This window comes from Anopheles bellator, chromosome 1 (assembly GCF_943735745.2).
Source record: "Anopheles bellator chromosome 1, idAnoBellAS_SP24_06.2, whole genome shotgun sequence".
Classification (NCBI taxonomy): Eukaryota; Metazoa; Arthropoda; class Insecta; order Diptera; family Culicidae; genus Anopheles; species Anopheles bellator.
The window spans coordinates 37,789,907-37,816,799 of NC_071285.1; the positions used below are offsets into that span (position 1 = coordinate 37,789,907).

At 48.3% G+C, this 26,893-nt stretch overlaps 1 protein-coding gene across 3 annotated transcripts in view; it reads right to left on the bottom strand.

The window, feature by feature from the left end:
* The window catches only part of LOC131206485 (uncharacterized), a 73,504-nt gene extending 47,319 nt beyond the window's left edge, over positions 1–26,185 (bottom strand). For 2 of the 3 annotated variants that reach the window (XM_058199052.1, XM_058199050.1), the window contains exons 1-2: positions 25,660–26,185; positions 634–683 (exon numbers count right to left, since the gene is read on the bottom strand). The gene's annotated coding sequence lies outside the window, so the exon portion shown is untranslated. The remainder of the gene's footprint in view (positions 1–633; positions 684–25,659) is intronic. The other variant, XM_058199051.1, reaches the window with a different exon arrangement.
* Between the last annotated feature and the right edge of the window lie 708 nt (positions 26,186–26,893).

Genomic DNA, 26,893 nt, shown 5'->3' on the forward strand with positions numbered 1-26,893 from the left:
CCCGGCAAATGAGATGCAAATTTCGCAACTCACTCGCTGCACTTCAAGCACCTTCGTGAACTCGCTCGAAGGTTCAACTCGACAGGGTAATAAAACAAGTGATGAGAAGCCAAACGTGAGGGGCTCCATGATCGGAAGATCAAGTTCGCAACGTCGGCAACAGGTGGGCTGCCCAGGAGGTAGCCAACCTTGCCGTTGTCGGCCAACATAAATCGATAAAACTTTTGCGCGGCCCGGCTTGATGCTCCGTTCTAGGTCAGCGTCGTGGTTGAATTTATTCGTTATTGATATTAAAAAGCGCGCGGGGCCCGCGAGCGATGGCTTTGCGAGCGGCTCCGGAGCATAACGGAGTCGGCCCCGGGGGTTTACTTGTTACTTTCTTGGACTGGATGGACAAAAGGAGTGGGACCGGGGCCCGTGCGGCACAAAACGAAGATTTATTGTGCTACTTTTTATTGACTCCTTATTGCGCCTTTCCCCCCTTTTTTTCTGTCGTTGATCTCACTCTATCTGCACGTGCCGGCGCGGTGTTTTACGGGACTTTTACCTCGTTTTGTGTCGGACAGTAAAAGCCAAGAAGAAAAACCACACCGAAACCGTGCCTTGCAGGCCGGCGTGCAGTCGGCGTCTTACCTGGCTAAAGTGTCGGTTTTCGGGTCAAGGGTCGTCGTGGATCACGCGGTCTAGAAGAGAATACGAAAAAAAAAAGCAGAAACAAAAACAGGAAAATTATTGCATGATTGATATCACGGTTGAGGTCCGATGCAAAACCAAGCGCTAAAAGCTCGTTTGTCGACCTATTCCAGCTTCTATTTATTTATGCCACGTTTCGCGAACCCTAACCCAATCTGAGCGAAAATGAGAAGCTTTGGATTGGCAGCTTTTAGCATTTTGGGATTCCTTTCGCTGTTATCATAATGCCTAATGGTTTCTTGTTTTAACGGTTTTATTTTACATTTCACGCTGGAAGTGGTATTATCCATCACGATCATTTGGTATCCCTTCTTCATTAATTCGTTTGTTAATAAATGATGCTACACGTAATCTGTTGGTGTGCTGTTGTTGGTCTTTCATCAAACCACGTAAAGGACAATCAGTAAAAGTTGTAGGACAGCAACCAGTAGTTCGAAACTTGTAACATATTTATTCGTTACCTTAAATAAATATGCTTAGAAAGTGCCAGAATCAATTGTTAGATTATGTAAAAACCAATTTGTTTGTTTCCATTTCTTAACAATAACAATTAACTTATAATTAAACACGCCATAACAAATTGGTTGTTTTGATTAGAGCCAATTTTCGTACTCTAATGAATCCGAACTCGACGAAAATTTGCCGGTTTCCCACACTCACACGGCGAGGGTATTCCTTTTCACTTGCAGTTGCAGTTGATACCCCAAAATTAACACCATTATTCAATTACTCACTTCTACTCGAACCTCTTCGCAGTTCATGTGGCTACCAAAGGCACCGAAAGCGCTTCATCCGTGCTGCTCCGAGCGCAATCGTCATGTGCAAATTATCGGCTTTCCCCCCGCGGGTGGTTCTCGGTTTTCCTCGGGCACGGACCCAGCCACGATCAATAATATTATCAGCGGATCAGCGGCGGTTGGCGGTTAAGCATTGAACGGTGCTCCCGGAACGAAATTAATGGCTTGCAAGCATCGAAGTGTGGGGCCGGTTTAAGTGAAGCCCAACCCATATGCTGCCCCGTGCAGCAGCCAGAAGCGCTTCCGAATCATGTGCGGGCTGCGAGGCCAGCATTTAGCAGCGTCGCCCCCCCAGCAGTCGCGGTTGCCTAGAATATAACTTCATCGGAAGGGTTTCCCTCCGCAAGCGTTCGACAGTCGACGAAATTGGCCGCCGGACCAGCATTCGCCGAATGTCGGTGTTTTCCTTTGGTTGGGAAAATTTGCACCCTGTTGAGCCCTGCGGTGGCCACCGTCACCACCCTCCGAAGCGCGGCACGCCCAGAGATGGAGCTCCAACTTGGAAGGTTCCTATTTTTAATGCCCGGCGGAGCACATCGTGAGGGTACAATTCTGCCACCGGCAGTATCGAAGTAGAACGCTTTTCGATGGTATCGATGAGGCGGGAACCGTTTCACAAGTTGCTTTCCTCCGTCAAATATAATACGGTTCTTCGTAAAGGTCAAGTTCAAGTTCGTTAATTACTCAATCAGTCTCTTTATTGTCAAGTCTCTCGATTGAGTGTTTTAGTGGCTCTTTATGGCTTAATCTACCAGAGATCTAATTAAATAACTGAATATCCGGATTTCTGTATCTTGCTTGCCATCGCACTTTGGGAAGAATATAATATTCGACCAAACGTCACGAGACCGGCGCGGGGCCCCCGTCTTTAATAAAGCTGCGATTCATTAAACGCCTTCTGCTGTACTTATGCCTCTCGCCGATATTTCCGGCTGGCGGCCGAACTTTTCTCCACTTCACCCCACGGTCCGATCGATTTTCCTCTACGGTCTGGTGCACCGTGACGTTGCAGATATTAGATCGCGTGCCCGCAAGGGCCAATGTTGGATGAGCATAAGACGCGCGTCGGCATCGGCTGCGATGAGAACGTTCGACAAGCGCTGATAGAATGAATAGCTTTCCAAAAGCCACTGGATTGAGCAGGGCACACCGATGTTATGGCCCGAGTCCCTTGGCTAGCCCTGCACCCGATCATTGCTGTGGCACGTCCCCTTTTCCGAGCGTTGGTAGAGATGCATCTCGCGGTCAGGATCACAGGGATTGTGGAGAAGCGCCTTCGGTGCGTGCGTTTGAAGCATAATATCGCGTTGCAACCGAGCACCGTGTTGAGAGTTCGTCGCTATCTTTCCGATCCGAAGTGGATCAGCTTTTCGAAATGAGTACCCTCGTAAAGCGGATACGTTCGATCGATAGCGTTTAAAGTTGGACCGAGCCAAACGAAGTCCGAAGCACATTCTTCATCATTAGGAAACGATTAACTACGGTGCATAGAGTGGGGCTTCATTAAAGGGGCCTGGGCGACATTCCTGGAATCGGTATCGGGGTCTCTAAGTTTTTTGGGCTACATTTTTACCATAAATTCTTCTCATACGTTGCATTTTATGTGATCAACCAAAGCAACGCTTTCACCTACTTTTGTCTTGAATCGAAAACTCAGCTTCCAACACTTTGGCCATCTCTATCGATTTTCGCTCCGTTTCTGGGAATTTGTGCGAGATGCACAAGAAAACCCGAGCCCAAATTGAGGGAAAACCTTGACCGTTCGTTCGTACCACCTAATCGATACGTTCGGTGAATCGTGTCAGCTTCCTACGACAACGCCGTGTACGCCCTGGGTCGGAATTCTCCGTACTACCGGTTCAAGGTTTACTTTCGATTGGCTGCGGCTCGTTCGGCTGTTCGTAGAAAGTGTATCAAATTTCCACTCAATTTTCTCTCCGGTGGAAACGCCAGTCCTTGAGCCGATATCGAAGCACCAAAACGGACCTCCCGTATGACATCCTTTCTGGCCGCACTTTAGTTCGGCTTCAAATGAGACGTGTGATAAGAAGCAACGATTTCACTCCGTCCCATCTTGACCTTTTTTGGGGGCCCCCGGAAAGGCCAAGTGCTCTGCGTCGCTTCTCTTCCTTTGGGTATTGCATTTTATTTACTTGAACGTTTTTTTTTGCGCTATTCAAACATCCAATTTTAAGATGAATGCGTTCACCTTCATCAGGATTACGGAACGGGCCCATGATGTTTTACGGCGGTTGATTTATTTGGGCATTCCACGGGTCGGAAGACACGTGAGAAAAACGTGTCACAAAACCATTGGACCGAACGAAAACAACAACAACAAAACCGGGGATAATAACACCCACCACGTGCCCGTGGTCTACGTGCCGAGATGTATCATCTTCATTAGATTAAGCTCCCGAATAAACGACAAAATATCTGCCAACGAACACATTGCCCGGGACATCGCTCAGTGCCATCGCCGCGCATTACCGGGGGCCGGAATGATGATGGATACGAAATTACTTCTCCGTCCGTCAGCCAAACAAAACCGAAACCGCCGTTTCGTGAAGGTAAGAAGGACTCAAGGACCCACATCTCCGCACCGGTGGACGGTGATACTCGATACACGGCAATACGGTAGGGCACTGGGTCTCGCAGGACGAGTTAGGAGCTTAAAATGATGCTCTCTAGAAGCTACTCTACGCTCCACCAAGCGGCTCCATTAACGGACGACGCAGGAGGACTATCACATAACGGATCCGTGCGCCGGTTCTTTGCGGCACAGCATTCTTTGGCGCAGACAGGATATTTTAAGGAAAACGTGCCCTATCAGGAGGGAAGCAATTAGAAAAGAGCTTCTTTTGCACCCGTGCGTGACAGTATGCTCTTCGTGTGGTCTAGATGTTTCGGGATGTTGGATATGAAAACTAAGGAAAAAAATGAGAAGAGGCTGCCTGGAGGAATGTAAGGAATTTCCTTTGAAAAGTTTCATGCGGAATGCGTATTAAAGACTGTTTCATAATGTCTAAGCACGATTTCAAATGAACGCCAAAAATTCAAATTAAAAGCAAACTCATTTTTTTTTTCAGTGTTTAACGCTCTATTATCTCACTTAATAGTACGTTTTTACAAAAATTCATTCTCGTTAACCATATGCTAATGATCGAACTTTTGCCCGAACGCTACGCATTAGCTTCTGCACAAACCGATTTCCGATAATTTTGGACACTTTCTTCCAATCTTTGGCAAATATTTCAATGGTGTTGGTTGGCTTTACGTGTTTTTTCAAGTATGCCTTGGTAAGTGCCCAAAAAGTTTCGATCGGTCTTGCCTGTGGACAATTTGGCGGATTCATCTCCTTCGGAACGAACTGGACCCCGTTGGATTGGAACCAGGCTACCGTATTCTTGGAGTAATGCACGGATGCCAAATCCGGCCAAAATAGTACTGGGCCTTCATGTTTTCGGATCATAGGCAGTAGGCGTCGATTCAGACATTCGCGGATATAAATATCGGATTTCATCGTCTCCGTTGTCACGAACGGTTCCGAATGCATGCCACACTCGCAAATGGCTTGCCAAACCATTGCCTTTCTTCCGAATTTTTCAGTAAAAATGGATGTCTCTGCATCGTCAGCATTCTGGCGATCCCGAACAGTGTAATACTGAGGACCCGGAAGAGTTTTGTAGTCAAATTTGCAATAAGTTTCATCATCCATGATGACGCAAACTCGTTTGTGGCAAAGCAGTTGATCATACAGTTTACGGGCTCTTGTTTTAACGGATGCAGCTTGTTTTGCACTCCGTTTCGGTTTTTTCTGCTTCTTGTATGTCTTCAGACCTAATCTTATTTTGGCACGATGGACGGTACTCGCAGTTGACCCCACCTTTTTAGCCACGTCCCGGACGGACGCACTTTTCTTTCTGGCGTAAACACGCATGACTTTCTGGTCCAAATTTGTATCCACAGGACACGCTTTTCGGCCAGATTTCATTTTATCCTGAAAGCTGCTTTCTTCTTTGAATTTCCTTATTGCGTTTCGAACCGCTCCAATGCTTATTTTTTCCTGTTTTGCCAACTGACTCAGCGACATGTTGGGAGTAGTGCACCATTTGTGCACAATCGGTTTGCGCTTCTCTGGAGAAATGCTTCGCATTTTCACAAAAGTTAAGGAAATCTGTACGTATGATACACCGTTTTTTAAGTTAAAGTGTAAACTAAAAGAAGCTGTCAAAATTGACACTTTAAACGTCATGAGGAGTGAGTAGTGATCTGTCAAAATCGTGCTTAGACATTATGAAACAGTCTATATGCAAAGCAAAACTAAATTGCGAACCCAAACGACGCTGTCGACATGGCTGGCCAGTAGTAGTCTTGTGGGCTTAGCATTGTACTGACTCTGTTACACAGAGGGAACGTTCCGAAAGAAGGGGGTTGCCATTTTTTGGAAGGTCTTTACTGTAAACAGAGAATTTCATTCTCCATTCAAAACATTTCTTCTGTGAAAAGTGAATTTTTGAATCGGAACTTTGGATCTAACGGTTAGGAATGGTTTAAATCTAACATGCGTTCTGTGGAATATACTGCGTTCCTGTGGTAGCAATGCAGCCAGTTTCGATAAGAGCTTTAAGCACTTTAAGCGGCTATCGTTTTCAACCTACTTTATACGCGAGCGCCGGACTAATGACCATCATTAGCGTCACGGGAACATGTTGCACTCTGTGGGACCTTTTCCCCGCCTAACAGTGCCTAACGGGCAAATGGTAGCAATAAAACATTTCAATTCACACGGCCGCTGGACGCAAGCACGCAAGATGTTGGGGCCATGCTCCTGTGCCACGGCTGCTGCTACTGATCCATTATTTTCCCGGCAACGAGCATTATGTGCACGTTTGTAAAGCGTAAAACAATAGAAACGGCCCACAAAAGAAGGATCAGTCGGAAGCGGAAAGGCAACCGGGACCTTCTGGGTAGGTCCTGCTGCGACGTAACGAGATTTGATACACCGCAGCGTCACCACAGGAAGCGGCCAATTTGGGGACGCCGCTGCCGTCAAAATCACGGTGTGAACATTTAATTTATGCTAAAACCATCTGCCAGACGTTAACACTTTTGTGGGCACAAGCCACAAGACACAGATTTCGGGCGGCCGACATGGCCGTGACTGGAGCGATAGTTTAAGACGAGTTAAGCGGCCTATCATTTAGCGCGGAGCTTTTTCCCCGACGTTTTTGTCATTTTTCGCAGTGAAAACTTTTACTCGCGTTAATTGGCACCGATAGAGAGAGAGAGAGAGAGAGAAAGAGGAAAAGGATAAACTCCCAAAGAAGTGTAGTAAATTAAACTGCTAAACGAACTTTCGAAACTCACACAGCGCCAAAACATCGGCATCGGCGTGCGCGGAAAGGATACGGCGCGAGTAGCGTCGTGGCCCAGAAAGGATTCAATTTCATCGGCCCGGCCCGGGCCGGCCAAAGTGCGCTAGCGCTGGTTGCGGTTCCGGTAATGAATTTTTGCGGGATGAAAATGAGATTCTTCGGGGCCGGGGCATTATTGGTGTGAGCAATGGAAAAGCAAAGAAAAAAAGTGAAACAAAAAGGAACCCACAGAAACAAGTGCGGTGGGAAAAGTCCGTGCATCCGCGTGGCCGTGGCGGTTTGACGGCCCGCACCGAAAAGGGTGCACGCCACTCGGCGTAAAAACCGGCGAAACCCGGCACTGCGGCACAGAACAGGGCTTCGAAAAGGTCGGAAAAGTTCTGCATTTAATTTTGCGAAGATAATTAATCGTGTAATGGCGTTTCAGCTTTCTTCTTCTTTTTTTGCCGCTGTCCCGCTAGTCCCGTAAAACCGAACCATTTTCTCAGCACTCGAAATGGTGGTAGCGAAATTTTTTGAAACGATGTTTTCCGACCCCCAGTAAGGATGTTCCATCGTGTGGGCCGAAAAACTACCGAACTCTGCGTGGGACCACTCCCAGCGGAATCGCGTGCAAAGCGATTAGAATTAATGGGCTGTAAGTGAGCACATAACAACCTCACACACTACACACCAAATTTGATGGATCCTTCGTGATGGCTTCATCCGCGCACACACTCGAACTGGGCCATCGCACTCCACTCGTATCCTGCCGCCTGTTTGCGGCGCAACAAGTTTAGCAGTGTTAATGGGTGCAAAAGTTTTGCCCATTAACCTCAAAAGTCGTAACCGCAGCCACCGCATAATGGGTACGAGGAGCAAGTACGCAGAGCCGAGCCTGAAGTTGCCCACGGACCAGAGCACGGACGAGGACTTCATGGCCCCGAAATCGTTAGCCCGGAATTATTGACAGACTAGCGAGCCGGCAAGCTCTGGGGCCGGGTTGCTTATGACGTGTGCTTGAGATTTTTTTGGAGAGGTTGTTGCTCATCGGCCGTAATTTTCGCTGAAATACGAATACATCGGCCGTAAGGTTCATTGAATTAGATTAGACTCGTTCACACTATCGGATATTTTAATCCACTCACCCACTCGTGAGGTGTGGTGGCTGTCTAATCGCATTCGGAAAGATTGTTAATTAATTTTCGCCTGTGAAAATATGGAAAAAAACCATAGCATTTTCTCATGCCTTTTCACACTCCAGTTAATGTTTCGAGTTTTGCGAAAAGAAAAATCCCCATTAAGCCAGCACCGAGCGCGTTGATCCAGCGCGGTCGAGTGGAACACCTGGCCACCGCAAAAGACCACCATGTCCCACGCCACGGCCACGTCCGACTCTGTCTGATTGGTCCAGCAATGCGGGACCTAAAAATAAACACCACAAACGATGCGGATGCGGATCGGACCGCTGGCCGTCGTCGTATAATTTTAGTACATAACATTACGGCTCGCCTCGCCCGTATGCTAGTTGAGGAGCGGGCCCCACAGGCACATCGAGTCCTGCTGTTGCGCATTTTGTCCTAAGCTTTCGCCTGGCCACCGTTCATAAAGCTGGGCAAAATATGTTTTGCTTCGGTAGCCGGTAGTAAGGAGAGCAAAAATGTGTTAATCCTGCTTTGAAGGGCGCGCCCGCAAAAAAACGGCAAGGCGAGAAAACGCAGAGTGTCCTTGCGGGCCACTATGCATGTGTTTGTGGGAACAATAAAAGCAAGATGTTGTCCGCCGTCGTTGTGGCGGCCGCCACATGCCGTCTCATTGTTATGACTTGATGAAATGTTATGCTCCGACTAACACCACCGTTCCGGCTTGGCCGTCGGACGGACGACCGTGACACTAACAACCTTCTCCCGTGTCGTTACTGGAAAGTGTCACCGGAGCACTGAACAATGGTCTGAGACCACCAGACGTGGGATGCTTCTCCCCCCGGGGACATGCGTCGGATGTCGATAACGAAACACTAATTCGGGGATTTGTATCGAATTCCCCCGGTGGATAATCCGACAAATCCCAGACAGCATCCCGAAGTGGTCCGGCTGGTGGCCCATTCGGCCGGATTTCCGGCGCCTTACCGCGCAGCAAACAGAAAATTTGAATTGCCTGTTATCCTTGTTGATAAAGGATCGGCATGGCCACCGACTTCGGTGGCTTGTTGGCCCGATTGTTTAGCTCGACAGTGCTAACTTTCTGCCCGTAACTCTTCCACTTGTTCGAAGCGGCACCTAACTCGCAAGGATTCATAAATTCGCCCACCGCTTTCCGAAGCTTTCCGGAGCGCACGGGGGGTGAGCGAGGGGCACCTCGTTTCCGGTAGAAGACAAACTTTTCGCTCGAGGATGTCGGTTGAGGAAGACGGACCGGAAGCGGCAGGTCGCATGTAATGAGAGGATAACGGAAGTTTTCATTGCTTACGGTTTGGTCTTAGACAAAGAAAATTTTCTTCCAAGCATGGTAGGAGCAACCGCACGGCACCGGAAGCCCTCGAGTCAAATGAGGCCTGCCTAAGAGACGTTTGGCTGCCGTTTCTTTTTCTCACGCAGGCTTTTTGGCGAAATTTTGGCAAAAGCCAAAAATATGGGTACGCAAATATTTGGCTCCGGCAAAGCAGGAAGTCTCCGGTGAGTAACTTGTGACCGAATTACCTACTTCCTTTCGGGGTAGTTGACGTTCAACCGCAGACAATTTAAACATCCGTCGGAGAAACGTGTGTTTGCTGGGCGTTACTATTTGGCTCAAGTCTTCAATCGGAAGCCTCAAAACTTTGAAAACGGTATGGTGGTCAATTTTGTAATCTATTCGGATTAGAGAATCATCAATTCTCATGTGATCACCTACAATAGGTGTTTGGTGAATAATTTTCGATTAAAAAATATAATATTTGCCTCAATGTTTCCTTTTGTTATGGGAAGAAGATATTTCACAAAACTTAGTTTTAGTTTTCTTTGGAGAGACTCTTTTCGTCACTAATCATAGTTCAACAAACCCTACACACAATACATTCTATTAATATCGTCTGAGCATTGGAGCTACAAATTGAACTAAGGTTCACCGGGCTCAATGTTGCCAAACTTTAAATAATGAATGAGCGTTGGAACGGTGCCGGTGAACACCTATCAACCGATGAATCATAATTAACTTTCAGCTACATAATGGAGACACATGGTATGGCGTGAGCCTGCGCTCCATAATTTAATGTCCCATCTGTGAAGCTCTCTCAAGCATTAAAATGGCATGGCGTTTTGAGCCACCCAAAATCGATTTCCAATAAATAAACTAATATTTCGAAAGTAAGATTACTTGGCCTCGCCCCTGGAAACAGCTCTCCAGCTCGAAACTACCAACCGAGAATCTATCAAGCGCCTCTGTCTGCTGACGATTCGGTAGCGTTCTTCAGGTTTCTCACATTTTCGCAAGACTCCGGCACAACAATCGAGCCCTAACATTAGACGGCAAACCTGTGTAGAACATTAATTATCTCACTCTATGGCCGTCTTGCGTCGTATTGGAGCCCATCTTCGACAGCGTCTGGCATCGGCATCGGCTTGAACCTTAGTTACGCTCTTTACGAAACAAGAACAACATCGAAGAAAACCGTGACACCGTCGGGCGACCGGTATGCTGATGAAGTCATCAGCGCGATCCAGTAGGCTATGCGCTATCGGAAAGCAAATAAGCTCTCGCGTACACGTAGTTCAAGGCATCAACAGAACGGTGTCCGCCATCGCGAGCGAAAAAGATAAATTTGTACAAATTTTGTGTGGCCGGCACACAAGAGCAAGGTTTGCGATTGTAAAACATTGTGTCCATTTTCAAACACCCGTGGCCTCGAAACGCATGCAGCATCACCATCGGTCGACGGGTTTCTACAGGGTGTTTCCGGTGAGTAACAGATCAAGGTTTTGAAAGGATATGGCAATGGCCACCTTTTTTTGAGTCGTTCAATATTTGGTTGAAGTTTGGAAAGTAGTTTCTGAAGTTAATTACTTTTCTGACTAAGTTCTAATTGTTAGGTATATTATTTAAAGCTCTTGATGAACGATAGGCCTTTTTCTATTAAAACGGCGGCCAATTGCGTTACTTTTTTAAAAATTTAACAATTATGACGCACCCTGTACCTTGGCGGCACTCGGTAATCTTCTTCAGTTCTCCACCGTTTGGTCAGCTGTGTGATCGGGTGGGACTCACTCGAATGTAGTAGCTTCATCGCTTCACAAACTGAATCATCACAGGAGGCGGTGATGAGCAAACCAAAAACATCATACTCTCTCCGTGGGGCCGTTTGAAACTCCGTGCCAATTTGGGCAGAGTTGATTGCATAACACGCCCCACGGACGGACGGATTGCATCCAGGCTTTATGTGGGGATTTTAATTAAATCACTTCGAGCAATGCCGAAACACCGGAGAAACGCTGTATCGAACGTTGGGCACTGTCAAAAATATCCCCGGGAAAGGCACATAAACTGTGAGCGGTATTGTACCTTCTTCAACCGGCCAACCCGGAAAAATAAAATCCTTTCTTCTCCGCATCGACCGCAGAACGCATTGAATAGTGGTTGGGCAAAAATATGCACTGCCGCATATCGTGCCGATGCTCGAGTCCTTTGCAATCTTGCGGACCATCGTCGTTGTCGTTATGCAGATTTTGTGAAAATAAAATAATGGCCCTCCGGGCCACGGGTCGGGGAAAATGTGTTTGAACAGACAATAGGAGGCAACAACAACATGGTGCACAATCGCACAGGCAATTCCTGCTGGAAAGCGATCGTTAAGAAGATGGTTTTAATTGTACCGATGCCATGAATGGCGGAGTGTTGCTCTATTGCTCCGGCAGTGCCGTGTCGGTTTTGCGATGCAAATGTCTGGTGTGTTGTGCTGTGTAAAGATCTTCGGCAGACCATTGCGTCTCTCGGCCACTCAGCCGATGAAATGATTACTTATTTATGAGCCCCGGACCTGCCGGGTCCCGTGTCCCGGGCGGAATCGGATCGGACGGATGCAAATGGAGCGTCGCATGGTGATCAAACCACTCGTTCTCTAATGGCTTCGTGTTAGGTTGATGAAGAGGAGTCGCCTTTTCTAATGGTGAAGAACTGTTTTGGTTGTGGGATGCTGACGTAATCGAACCGGTGCTGTCGACTGCATAATAATCTTTTTGAGGGTTGGAATGCCCCAGAAACAGAAAGGGCCAGCCTAAGTTTTCTTTGAAAACATAAACAATTGTAGAAAGCAAGAGCATAAACGACGTTATCTCCTTTGGCAGCGGTTGCATTTTTGTTGCGCCATCATTTGAGCTGGGGTGAAGGTGAAAGGATAGTAGCAAAGGTCAGCTTCGTAGCAGCAAATGTTAATGCTCCGGGCGGATGCTGCTGAAGATTGTACACTTTCTCGCATATTGAGAACGTATTTTGTATGTTTGTTTTGTGGGGATGTTTATTATTTGAAGCGTGTATGGATTCCAGAATCAATTACGATCGTCTTTTTGGAACGCACGAAGCCCCCAGATTTCCTAGAATTGGTGGCGCTCTCTCCCTAGGGCTAATTATCTTTTTTGCTAGTTTTTTTCATTGTTACACTCATGTAGTGTACGTATGGTTTGCGTCATTCCGATACTCGAAGGGCTAACACTTTTTGTCGTAGCCGCTATTTGAGATGTTCGTGCAAAAATAGAATGCAAGGATTAAATTTCCGATATTTACATTTGAAGTTTACGATCGTGGCCCGCATTTTAAGGGGGAACCCTTGGTCTACATAAAAACAAGTCTACCGAACGAATCGCTGAATGGGATTTTGTTTCTCCAATGTGTATACGAAAAAGCCGAGCGTATCCTTGGTACGTGTGCGTGTGGAGGAACTCCCAACGGGAGCACATGTTGCCAGCATCTTTATCCCGTTTTGGAGCACCGTTTTAATGCAACCTTTTTGTGTTTGCGGGATCTTAGAACTCGGTTCGGTGTTCCCCTCCAAAAAGGACGAACGGCAAAAGCTAGAGATGGCCAAACAAGATTCTGTGCTGTATCGCTCGCGTGCCCCTTCTGTGGTTCACTAACGACCGGGGCCGGGCTCTCGAAATGTCGGAACACCGGGCTAGCCTCTCGGTGTACACTTTTGCTACCGATTTTTCCTTCGCTCCTTCTGCTTTCCTTTTCCCGGGAAAGTGATTTTGATTCTGCTGCGTGCTGTAGTACCACCTTTAAAATTCATTCTTCTCGGAGCCCCGGAGCGGACGGGCGGGGGGCAAATATCTTGATCGTTCCAAGGATGGCTGGCTGCTGATGTGAAAGAAAATTCAATTTCTTTCGACTTACTCTTTCAGCCCGGCCTGGCCCGGCCCGCCACGGAACAATTACTGTCAACCGCATGCTGAATCAGCGCTAACCGTTCGGATCTGGCGAGGGTTTCTTAAGTCGCTCAGTCGGGCCCTGCGGTGTGACCTTCTTTCCTAGTTAGATAAGTCTCGATGCTGTACAGTCTCGCTGTCGATGCTGCACAAACGCACCCCTCAGTTACAAGCTGCCAGTAAGCAAGTTCACCGTCATCATCGTCAGCAATTGTTTTTCTTGCAGTTCCAAGCCACATTCGAAGCCCCAACCCAGAACGTGACGGCGAGATAAAATTTAAATTAACTCATAAAACGATAAAAAGTGCTCCGGTGCTCCGAACGAAGATGCACCGCATGAGATAGAGGCGCTGTTAGGGTGGCTTCGCTTCACGACCGTCTAACTATGTGTCTGTGGCGGCGAACAAACATGTTACTTAACCGAGTTCTGTTCTATAAAACAATAGCCATAAAGCTCCGTGCAGTGTCCGTGCATTTGGTGACTCTCTCCCTGTTCGGTGGCCTCAGAAATGGTTAGCTTCCGTGCATAAATAATAAAGTCTTTTTCTCTGGCGAAAACATGCAGCTGCTCGTGCACATTTCAACCCATTTCAACAGCAAAATTTTTGATAATCTTACACTATTCCGCAAAAAAAATAATGCGATGGAACTTGTTGTTTATTTGATGTTAGTTCACAACGGCACAACCGGAACGACTGCTGACCTTTATAGTGAGGTGTAGTTAGAACTGAAGCACGGGTCCATGTTCTTCAAACGAACTTGCGACCACTACTTATAAACTAAAGCCCACCATTGTGACCACATCTTATAATCTACCCACCCACCGTAGTAAATACAGTCGCACCTGAAGCACGGCCATCCGCTCCGGTTGCATCCGCTTCCCGGAAACCACGGACAATGTTTACTCTCCACCGCCCGGGGAGTTTGACTCAAAAAATGTAAATCTTGCAAAGGAATACCAGCTTGCGGCCAGGAAGCCGCCGCTCGACTACCGCATTTTCCTGTGCCGTTTTTCCGGTTGCTTTTCACCGTGGGTACACGGCTTTGAAGCTCGCTTCCGGCGGCTCCGCACCTCGAGAGCAAAGCTACATCATGTTACATGCCGCTTGGAAGAGTGGCGCATGTTGAGTAGTTTGGCCCCTGACCGGGCAGGATGTAACGAGCGACAACGAGCGGGTAGTCCCATCCGGATTGGATCTAAATAACGGAGATTGCGAACAAACTTCGTTTCGTTTTTTTTTTTTTGGTGCTCTCGTGGATGCTTTTGTAATCCTTGTTCCGACCGGGCAGTTTCGGCTAATTGTGCAACGATATGAGCCCATTAATATTTCCGACCTCCAATCCGACCCGGCGCCGGACAATCTGGTTGTCCTGTGGCATCCGCGAACACACAACGGACGACAGGATGTCACGGGTTGTTGATGAAAATGCATTATTAAACCACACACCGAGCGGGGAATTCAACAACATTACGTCATTGGGCCAGTGACTGGATTTAACTGAATTTATGCTCAACTCCTAGGGCTCCTAGCTAGCTCCATCCGTGGCATGTGTGGGTTTCGTGGCCTTCAGGCCGCTATCTTCGGCACACATCTCCTCCGAGGGGGGTGGTTTCGAAGGGTAACAGGGAAGGAGACCGAATTTACTTCCGAACGGGCGACTTACGAGGATCCTGGAGGATTAGTAAAGTTTCTCGGGACCCGCTGGTTCCGGTCGGTCTCACATCCCTCTAGCCCACTCGCCTTGGTCGTGTATCCGGGTTTTGTGTGCTTTCGGCCGATGATTTCGGAGAGGAGACCCTCGTTGCTAATTTATTCATCGACGGAACGTTCCACACCGGTGTGCGCCCAAAAGCCCGCTTTGTTCCGCCTGAAAGGATCCGGCCCGGTGTTAGCCTTTTTTCGTGCGTTCGTTGGCAAAAGTTTGGCCGATGGAATTTTAAAGTTCGCCTAGAAAATTAGCGGCGCATCTTACGAAATTCGGAGCCAAACACATCGGCCAACGGGCACGTGTGGGCTTCGGCGTTAGGATGCTAAATTTAAATGTCGAAAAGCTGGCCGAGGGTGAGAAAATTAGACCGCAGCAGGAGCCAATGGAGCGGTCTATTGATAAACCGCCGCAAACGATCTGGTTCTCGATCTCGCGTTTAATGTTGCCGACACAGCAAAAGCTTGTGGCGCAAAACTTTCGCTAACTCTGCCAATTAGTGACGATGCTTCTGGCATACGGTAGGTTGCTGGAGTCACGTGCTCAACGGCATTACGTAACTTTCGTAACACCTTTAAATGGTTTGTGCGGTAGCCTTCAAAAACCTAGAGCCTAGTTTCTGAGGAATCCTACACTTCCGAAGCTTTTGAGATGTACTTTTATGGCGATTACTTATTCGCAACATCGCGTAATCGACCGTAATGCAAACTATGAACAGAAAAATGTGCTTCGGAAAGAAACCATAACCAAAGGGGGGGGCCAAGACTTGTGCTCCGAAAAACAACACAACCTCTGTCGGCACATTGCTTCAGCCAATGCCTCGGCTCGGCGATTTGTGGAGATTATTTATTAAAACTGCAGCGACTCAGCAGCAGCAAGCAAACCGCAACCGTGAAGTGTGCTGAACTGCGATACCGCACAAAATCAGCACAAACGCAACTTGGGCCGCCCGATTTTACCGTCTTAATTTCGTTGTGGTCCCCTTTTTCCCATGGCCGACACTTTAGGCTCGCCATAAACTTTGGACTTGGGGAAACGATCGGAAAGCTGAAACTGACGTGTGCGCAAGTTTTGGTTTTTGTAATCCTACGGGTTTCGAACAAAGTGCGCAACTTGTGTGTCCCTCGACTCGACACCTTGGCCCTTCCGTTTCGGTGTTCGACACCGTTCGACTGGTGTCAATTACTGGCCACGGCGCAAATTTCCATTCGCCAATGTAGTGGGGCACGGAGACGATGTGAAACATTGTCCTCAGCATACTGAAGTCCTGAAGGGCAGGATGTCCAGTGACAGTCACAGACAAAGTTCCATAAAAAATAACTGTTTGAAATGTTTGTGAAAACAAACCATAGAACTAATGAAATTGAAATGAACCACCAATTCCTACAATATGTCTTGTTATTCAAATAATATTAAAAAAGGTCTGAAGGCCTGAAGGATAGCAGAGTTTATTGAAAACACTACTGCAGTTGCCCAAACGTATCCGATGACACCACTCAAAATAATCTATTTTTTGCTACACTTTTATTTCCGAGTTCACAAGAAAAAAAAGAACATTTTTGTTACATTGTGCATGTTAAAACGCCTCGTAAACCCTGTACGTGTCGCAGTAAAAAAGGCGATTCGCTTCGGCTTGTTCGGCAACCGTCAGCAGTATTTTGCCACGCGACCCGGGCAGCGTTACTTTGTCAGCAGTTCCCGAGTTCCCGGGCCGCAAGCCAGCGGGATCGATGTCGTGACCGATTGACACGACATCGATAGCGAAAACTCGTACAACAAACTTTCAACAAAATAACAACACTCTTATCAGCGGACGTCCTGCCCGGTGATTTCGTGCCCAGTGCGCTGCGATTTTGAGTCGCTAATTTGAATATTGTTTGGCAGGGCTGTCATCGGTTCACCCTGACTATCGCTGGTGCCGAGTTTTTATTTTGCTTCACTATTGCTCACATGTGTTCACAACATTTACACACCGACAGTCATAACCGGGTGGGCATCAACAGTGTTGCAGTCTGGGGCGAGCAAACAGACGGAGCTTCTTCGCGCTCACGGTGCCAACGTTGTTGACGTTGGTGCTTCAAACCCGGGCAAACGATCGACAACGCCTTCGATCGTCTGTCGCTACCGATGCAGATCCGATTGCAGCGATGCAGCGACGCCGGTGCCGTAAAGCATAACTCATCGCCGGGGCCTCGCCCAACGATCGTGCTATGTTTGTGGCGCCGGATCCGAAACATCAACAGCGTCTCGCCGACCACGCACGCTCATCTCACGCGGACCACGGTTTTGGGGAGCTTATCTGTGCGCTGGCCGCGCGTTATTAGCAAAACGACTCGTTTGTGATTTCGGCCCCACAGAGGTTATCCACAAAAGCGGAATCCATCCTTTCCCGGGGTGATTTATTTTAGCACCAAACCCAAACCTTGCCTTTGGCCGGCAGATTATTTTTATTCGCCACAAAATTATATTAGGAACGGTGAAACGGTTTTGCTCCTTTTTCGAACGTCACTGTGCACTGGGCGGTGAGGCTTAAAGTCGCCGTGATACCTGTTCCCCCGGTTCGACTCACTCGGTTCGATTTCGGTTCCCGGTTCTCGGGCCATAAAATGGAAAAGTTAATTAACTTGAACTTTGGTAATACGATGCTGGGAGTGTAAAGGCCCGCCGAAAAAAAAATGGGAAAAGGTTTCTGTATATGTTAAACACCCAAACACCGAGATTTGCGTGGCCAATCCGCCTGTTGAGGCCATTAAAAATTGCTCATAAAAATTGGGCACCATGGATGCACTCCGAGCGATCTGGCAGTTTGGAGGCCATCGGCTTATGAAAACTATTCACTAGCCCTCGGAAACAAATTATTACTCACCCTCGTTGTATCCTTTCCAGTGTTCCGAACCATTCAACTACTGTGCCGTTCGAAAGCCCGGTGGTAATAAAACAGGGCTCGGCCGATGTTGCTATGGCTTTTTTGAGTGGCTGCGCAGTTGTGCAAAATCGATTGCATACTCGAAAGCGCATTCGGGTTTTATCGATAGAAAACAGCGCTTTGTAAAAGGAGGAACTTCCGGTCCGTACTCCGAGAGATAGCTTCCGCTCTGAACCGGGTGGAGATAGGCCGGGCAATGGGTAAACATCGAACGGAGAACAACGGGGTACAGTAAATCATTTAGCAAACGATATTTTGTTGCAAAATGTTACTGTTTTCGGTACGAGTTTCGGTCCGAGCGTTGGAGTTTTTATCCGACATCCTGCGACGGATATACTTCCCCAGACCAACGACTCCCGGGGGACGTATTTCACGGATGGCTTTATGGTATCGGATACTTTGGAACACCCCAGGATTACAACGTCGCCCGTTGGCCGTTGGATTACGCAAATTCGCCCGCCCAAAACCGGGCCACAAGCGTGGGAAACTTTTTTATGACCATCAGCGGAGCCGAAAGAAAAACGATAAAGTTGTCATACGCGGCGAAGGGGAAAAGCGTGGAAAACGTCTTCCGAGAGGCCAACTTTGTGTGACCGGCCCAGAGTGTGTGTCCTGGGGATGGTTATTTGGTGCGGCCAAAGAGTAACTTTAACATTCGTGCTCTTTTATCAGCTGCCGTGAACTCTATCTCTCTCCGGCTCTCTCTCTGACGAGCTCTCTCTGTTTGCGTTCGCGGACTTTAACAGTCCATATTTTGCTCGACACCTTCCTAGAACTTTCCCCAACTCACTGGTCGATGCCGGAACAAGGCACCCCCGGCGGGTGGCGCATCGCTAGGACATCGCCCAAGACGTCGTTCCGGGTAACCGGAATTGGGGCATGCCATTCGGTTCGGCTTTTCGCAAAGTTAAACAATTTGTAAAAGTTATAAGATTGTGAAAATACGGGCCACGAGGCCGGCGATCGTTTAAAGAGCATCCTTGCCGACCGGTCCTCGCCGACCGTTACGGTGCGGAACGCGACCGGCACCGCATCCCTGAGCACGTCCGGCCGAGATCAATTATCAATTTTCGGATGCCCGGCCCGTTAAATTGGATGTCGAAAAGAGTTTCCCGGTTTTTGTGTTCCGCTGAAGGGTGGAACTTCCGTTTCCTCCTTCGGGGCTTCGTTAAAAGACTCGTGGGCCCGTGACTTTCGGTAAAGTTTTGCGACGGAAATTCTGTTACTTCGGGCATAAATCATTCCCCTTTTGGAGAGTTTGATAAGACCGCAGAGAACGACATAACTTTAAATCGGAAACTGTTAACCATCCATTTGTAGCATTATTTTATGAAATGTTAGTGTGTTCATACAAGAAAACTCACCCAGTCCAGGGTTTGTTTGTGTCATAAAAAGGGTCCCAAAATTGTGTTCCACAAAATTGTTAAGACTCTGTTGCTCGTCGCTCGTGAGATTAATCAGCAGTGAGTGAGCCATCACCAGGCACCAGGTCACCAGAGGCTGACCTCTATCAAAGGTCTTTTAAAATTAATTTCTATATTTGGGTCAACTAATTTTGCAATAGACTCTATACTCTTGAATGATCCTCTTTTACTATTACTCTTGTGTTGCCAAACGTTGGAAGCAATTCTTTCGAGCAGATGTAATATTTGCAATTTGAATGGGAAGCCAATAAACGAGATGAGCAGCCCATTGATGGCCCGACGTGCCGGCTACAAATTGACATCACGATCAATCTCCCCCAGCCGATGTCCACCGGAAAGCCGTGGGCCTCTCGCGGACAACTGATGCCTGATGGGGCGCGTCTCACAACGCGTCTCACCGGTGAGCGCAAGATTGATTGGTTATCACGTAAAGTAGACAAAACAAACGCCGGACGCAACGAGGGAAGCAACAAACGGTCAGGTTTATTTCTTCAACGTTTATTTCTTCAACCCCACTCCAGGACGGAAGACACGATGCCCCGAAAAGCTGGCACTCACGGAACAGTTCAATAAAACGTGCGTTTCTGGGTGATGGTCTTCTAACGGTACCGGGTCGGTGGGACTAACCGGTAACCGAAGTGCAGAAAAAAAACCCGCGAACCTCGTCCCGTGATTGTTGCTCCTTTTTGGCACCAACAGCGAGACAACAGCAAAAAAAAAGAATCGGTTTGGCCAAAAGAATCGGGTTCAACACACTCTTCTCGCCGGAGAGGGCAGAGAACCAGAACTTCTTTTTCGGTGTGTTTCGGATCTAAAAATACATAGCCACCTAGCAGCAGTGGGTTCGAAAGGCGATGGCGAAACGGGGAGCGTATCGTTGGCATCAATCAAATTCGTTAGATTTTGATTGATATGCTTCGCGGAGGCCACGGTGGGCGTGTATGTGCTCAAAGTGCTTGCGGACCACCCGCGGGATGTTTCCATCCGCGGGAAAAGGAGGCCCACGGCCATGCGCGGAACCGTGCGGTAGCGCGTTATGCTAATTGGTTTAATAGATTCATTCTTTGAATTATTTCGGCCCAACATGTGTCAAAACTCAGTCGGCGGTCTAAACATTAAATGGAGCTTGGGGGTCACCCAGCGCGGTGTCGATCGAATTTACGACCATCTCGGCCTTGATGGGATCCATTTTTCCTGGCGGCATGACGTGTACGTGTAATGCTCGTGACGAAGGTGACAAATTTCGTGGCCGGCAACGTGTCCGGTGTTATCGGGCGTCTCGGTAGCTCACCGGTCGCCATCGTCGCGGCAACAGTGACCCTTCCGAATGGTGGTGGGTGGAGCTGGTGGGTGGCTGGGTTTGTCATGGTTTTTTTTTTGTAACCGCCACAGACGATGATGATGATGGAAGCTTGCCGCGCGGCCGCCGATGGTGACGATGATGTATGCTAATAGCTGGTGGCTGGCTCAGGTGACATCATGAGCACTTGCAAACGGTGCAGTAACTTGATGGACCCGGCCCGCGCTTGACAGCGAGCCATCAGATGGATCTGGCCGAGTCAGAGTCACGTCCCCAAGACGTCACTTAGGAGCTGCTCTGACGCGGCTTTCATTGAAACAATTTACACGCTGATAAAGCCGGCGTTGCCGGCTGGCCGTTTGCCTCGGTCTGAGGCGGGAATTACGTGTCCTCGGGCATGAATCGAAATTGCGTTAAATAATGGGCAGTGCTGTGCAAATGTTCTCCGACAGCCCCCCCGTAACGGCTACTGCTCGAACGGCTTAAACGGCCACCCGAAGCATGGCATTGAACATACACACATTGTTACAACCAATGATTGTATGTAAATTTGAAACAATATTGCCTTCTTTCCACACATTCTGTTATTTATATCTAAACCATTAGAACGTGCTAGTGTGTGGAAAAACAGGAGCGAAAAAGCGGTCGATTATCGTAGTGCTTAATGAATTCCTTCCAAGCAAACTGCCAACAACGAATACTTTTTTAGTGTTATCGCCTCGTTAACGATGGGTAAAAAAAGGTTAAGATTTTGCATCACATTTTCGTGATCGACCCACTACGTTCCACGATAGGCCATATTGGCCCACTTCTGGGTGTTCGCTAAACTCAACAGACCATCGTTTAGTGTCGTAGATGATAGCTTAGACTTAGACCGTAAAACAAACAAAAGACAAAGTTCCCTGAACAGTATTTATTTGAAATAAATGCAATCGGTCTAGCTGTTCTGCATTCAACGGGAGAACATAACAGTGGCCAGGAGGTAGCAAGTGACCGTTACTAATGCATATCAGGCGCGTGACGTGAAAAGAATTGCCATCACTTCAACGAGCGGCGCACTTCTGTTGATGTTGCCTTTTTTTTCTCCTTTTAATACTAGCTCTTAAACCACATTTCTTTGTTTGAACCAAAAACTGACAAAAAAGCTTCGAACTTCCATCTCAAATATAACTTTGTTGGTTCTGCAATGAGCTCATCAGGTCGGCGAATATGCCATTTCGCTTCATTCAACAACGTGGCCCGGGAAAAATGTTAACCAGCCCGCGTGGCCTAGCTTCACGCGGTAAACAGTTTCGAGAAGTTGTGGCTGAATGAAAAATCGCACCTTGCGGTTGTTTGCACTGAGCCTCGTACCGTGCCCAAGTGTGCTTTTCTAATCCACCGTTCCATTCACACCTCGTCGTCGGTCAGTCGGTCGGTCGGACAGTAGTTTGAAATCGATTGACGCTGGTTTAATGTTTAACGAATTTCAGCAAACACTCCGTTTCGAGGGGGGCCCAGCATTAGCACCGAATTCACCAAAGACACCGGGAGGACAATGGAGAGAATCCATTAGGAAGCATCCAGCATCCAGTTCGTTCGGAAATCGCCTCGTGTTGTTAGTTTTAAAATGAGTGCAAAAAATAACGTTCCGCAAAAATAAAACAGCAAATGTGAGGATATTTTCACACTTGCCACGATGGTGCTTCAATCGGTTCCGCGTCGTTCTATTGACCCCTCGTGACAAGTGAGTCAACAAACTCTGTTTCCTCTTTCCATCGATTTTTCTCCGACACTTTCCATTTCTCGTCGGTCTCGTCGGTTGGCATTCTGCCGCCCATCTTGAGTTGAGTTTACACGGTGCGGTGAAACTTTTTAATAAGCAATGTCGACAATGTTTGCAATCGCACTCCATTCCGATGCTTCGGTCGCTTTTGGGTGCTCTTCCCGGCCTCACCAGTTTCGGTGCGTATTTATGGCCCACTCTTTACGGAAAGTTTTGACGAGGGCTTGGGCGTCATCCGAGCATCACTCGGAATGATGATCCTTTTCCAAACCGGATACCGGGTAATCCGCATGACGCTCCATTGCTTCCGTTCCGATCGGTGACTATTGATATGCAAAATAAAGGTCCCAAACTGTTGGCCGTGCCGGCCATGGCAACCCACCCGCTGAAGAACTTTATAATAATCTCACAAACTCTGGGCGTGGGCTACGACAGCCGGCAATAAGGCAATAAACCGCCGCCCCGGAACAGGTAGGAGTTTAATGCTAAGCATTGACGAGTGTAGTGACTGTCGCCACCCGATGGCAATACTGTCGGTGTCGGATCCGCGCGGCTTCCGTCCGAATCGGAACAGTCGATCTCCTCGATCTGGCGCCTACTCGGGGCTCAGACAGGCGGTTGCTGTTTTTACGATTCGATCATAAATCGAGCCGGTGTTGGACGGATGACGGACCGGTGCCCTGCTGTGGGGCAGTTTGAAATATTTGAAACTGTTTCGGGTGGAGCCGAGCAAACGATCTTCTGATTGCTGCCCAGTTTGCCCGGCCCGGAGCCACCGGCAAATCAGCGCTAAATCCTTTCCGTTGAATGTTGTAAAATGTTTACGGCCCGCGTGGCCAACGCTGATGTGTTATTCCGGTGTGTGTTGTAAAATATTGTGGATTGCGCATGGCGTTCCCGGAATGCGAGAACGAGAATTGAAACAGTTTTTCTTCTGCCCGCATCAAACCGGCCAACAATGCAGTTGTTCTAATGAGACTGTTTTTGAAATATGGTCTGCGCGGTGGTGGAAACAAGTCTTTAATTTTCAAATTAATCCTCACCACAAGGGCCCATCTTGCTCGCTTGCTGATTGCGGGGCGCTTTGGGCGCCAAACGGTGCGCTCCGAGCACCGCTGGGACCCGAGCCCCCATAAATCATGCTGCGTGAGTATAATCGCGGCCAGCAAGCAGCAACAACTAAAAAATAAGCCACTACGAGTTCCGTTTGGTGCCATTTCGGGAGTTTGGCTGATTTCTTCGAATTCGAATAGGGAAGAAGAAAAAGCCACTGAGCCTTATCAGTGGCCGAGGGCAGTCTCTAAGGGACAGACTGGCGCTAATTTTCATACTCGCGATATTCCGGACCTATTGCGTCATCGAAGGCAACACGGTTCCGATACCACATTCTTGGTGCGCTTCTAGTGCGGCCCGGACACCAACCGAACCAGGTGGCTTCCGGTTTGTTTGTTTTTTTTTCACTAGAAGGGCCCGAAGCTGGCCTAAACACACACGCAAACACCGCACGTGGTAAGGTTGCGTGTGCGTCACACGCATTTCGGTCCGAACGCGGGCCGAAACTTTTTTAGATCAATATTTACGCTCGGTGTAATCAAATTTCTGGTCCCGCGAAACATCGGCCACGTGGCCGCCTTTTTATCAGCCCGTCAGCTCACCGCCCGCCCGGCACACGTTCATCACCACGGGCCCCACGAGAGCCCTGGTTAATGCGGTGTGTAATACAAACGCCCAGCAGCAACGCCACCCACTACGGGTCCGCTCCCTTTTTTATGCTCCGACCGAGCCGTGGGGCCGAAAGGCTGAGCGGGAGCCGGTGGGGCCGAAAGGTTAACGCAGGTTTCGCACTTTCCGGAATGGGTGTCTTCACCTGGAGCTAACCTCTAGACGCTCGCCCCGGCAGAGGCAGACTGTTGGCAGACTTTTCAGAAAACTGTGGCCTGTTTCCGCGCCAGGAAAAACGTACCGGTCAGCACAGTGCATGGTGTCGAAAGTTCCAGAGTCGAGCAAAAACCGCCACTCTGCCTTTTGGCTTTTTGAGGACCGTGATTTTTATTTGCTCCTCCCCCCAAACCAGGAGCCGAAAAGTGTGTTCAACGATAATTTTCGTGACACCTTCCCCGGGGGTGCGTCACAAGATGCCCAGACTCAGATAAGGGTGTTCCCCGTAGGGACGGACAGCCGATAAGTATGTCTTTGAAATGGCGCCGCTGGACGGATTCTGTGAGTCCGAAGAAGAAAAGGAACCACTTCACTTGACAACCGACAAATCAAACGATCATCGGCAATTGGCCCCAAGAAAGAGGAAAAAATACGGGGGAAATCGATCGAAGCCGCACAAGACGGGAAAGAATATGGCCCAGCATCAAATCGGAAAAAAACGAGAAGCGAAATTCTAAACGGATGACAACGTTTCACCGAAATTGCTGCTCCATTGCCCCACACGAACGAACGAATCGTCAACACCAACCGAACGAGACGAGCTTCCGACGACGGAACATTTCCACCAGGCCACCAGGCCAAAGTACCGATGTTTCCATTTTCTGGGAGGTGATTCTGTGTTTCTTTTACCCGTTACGTTTTACGGTTCCAAAAAAAGCCAAGCGCGACCATCGAAAGGATTGGGTCGATTGGGATGCTGTTTGATGGATCGGCTTTCGCAAAACTGAAAGGGCTCTCTAAACGGCTCCATTGCCGAACGGTTATGTGGAAAAACATCGCCCGAGCGACACGTAACTGGTATGTTTTATGTGGGCGCTAAAGCGATAGATTCACCGAAGGCCCTCTACCGATGATTTAGCGTAGAGCTAAACGATTCAATGTAAAATTAAACTGTTCTTCGATTCACCTCAACTGTGTCTTGTTTGAGGCGTCTCATCGAAATCACCATTATCGAGAGTGGCAACGCACACACGAGGTAGGCCACTCAACAGGACCACCACCCTGTCCCGGGCGAATCCGATTCTACAACCGAGCCGGCTTCGGTCCGACTTTTCCGACCTTCATCTGAGCCCTGCTGATCCAACGGCACGAGCCCGACGCCCCGGCTGGTTGCAGTCGATTTAATTTCAGCATTGAATTATTCATTACGTGCCAAAGGAGCCTGATATCCTGACCCATTCACAGGCCGGCCGTTGATGGGGTTTGAATCATTATTTTCGCCTGTTTTTCACCGGTCACGATGCGAAAGCGCTTCAACACGATCATGATTTGCCTTGTGTATTTTGGGGGATTTTTTCAAACATGCCAACGTCCCCGAGTCCCGAGGAATCGCGATGGCCACTTGGCCACTTATTACCTTTTTATGTTGTGCCCCTCTCCAGGGAGCCGGACGAACACGCCGGCCGGAGATTCGCGAATTTAACTCTCGGGTTCGGATTTTTGTTTTGATCCTCTAGAGGCTTGTATGTGTGTGTGTGTGTGTGTGTGTGTTTGCGCAACAATTTCGCACGTCGCACGCAAGGATAGCACTGGCAAGGAGACGTCGCACGCGAGGTTTGTTTTCGCAATTTTTGATGCAATTTCGCCACCCAAACTACGGACGCGCCAAGTGGGAATGGTGGGGATCACTGGGATTCCTGGGTTCACTGTCACAAACAATTGCACTCCCACGGTACCGGCTGGCCCCGAAAGGGGTTAAAACGTCACAGACACGCACAAGTCGCACACGGTTTCTTTCTCTTCTTGGGAGAGAAGCCTTAAATTGCACAAGGGGGAGCACGACACTTAAAGCACGACCCGGGGATGGTCACCACAGACACTGGGCGCCGCCAACGGATGGCAACGGAGCCGGATGCTGAAGGAGCACGTTTTCGAGAGACCTGTGAAAATTTCGAACGCCGGGAAAAGACTGATTCGCTCAGTTTATCGGACCATTGCTTGTTGAGGGCGCCCGCTCGAAAGCAAAAAAAAAACAAAACACGTGTGTTCATCGCACGACTCGCATTCGCTCGGTTACTAGGTTGTTCAATAAGTGTGTAGCCTCGATCAGAGAAACACATTTTTATGATTTGAAATACACTTTATGCACTTGTTCAAAGGAGACTCCAATTTATAAATTTCATTCGTGAATTGAGAAACTGGAAGGGCTTCAAAATATTATACGTTTGCGCAGCAGTTATGATGTCATGGTTTGATGAAAAACGCTTTTCACGCATGTTTTTGTGGGTCTGAAAACAGATGGAAGTCACTAGAGGCAAAATCTGGCGAATACGGTGGATACTCCAACAATTCGAACTTTAACTGATGAATTTTTCGACGTCGATACTGAATGGCTTGTAAGAAAATTAAGTGGCCGTTTGAAATGGACGAAATGAAACAACACATTCATATGAAAAGTCCACCAATGTGACAAAAAAAAATTAGATTCGTAGCAGCTCTCCCTGTTATCGATTGTACGAACTTATTGAACAGCCTAACAAGTTGCGCATTTCTTCACGCGGCATGTCGCGCGACATCCGCACACACCGAAAGGCCGGTTCTATACGTACACGACACCGGTGTGTTCGGCTGCCTTCGGTTTCCCTCGGCTG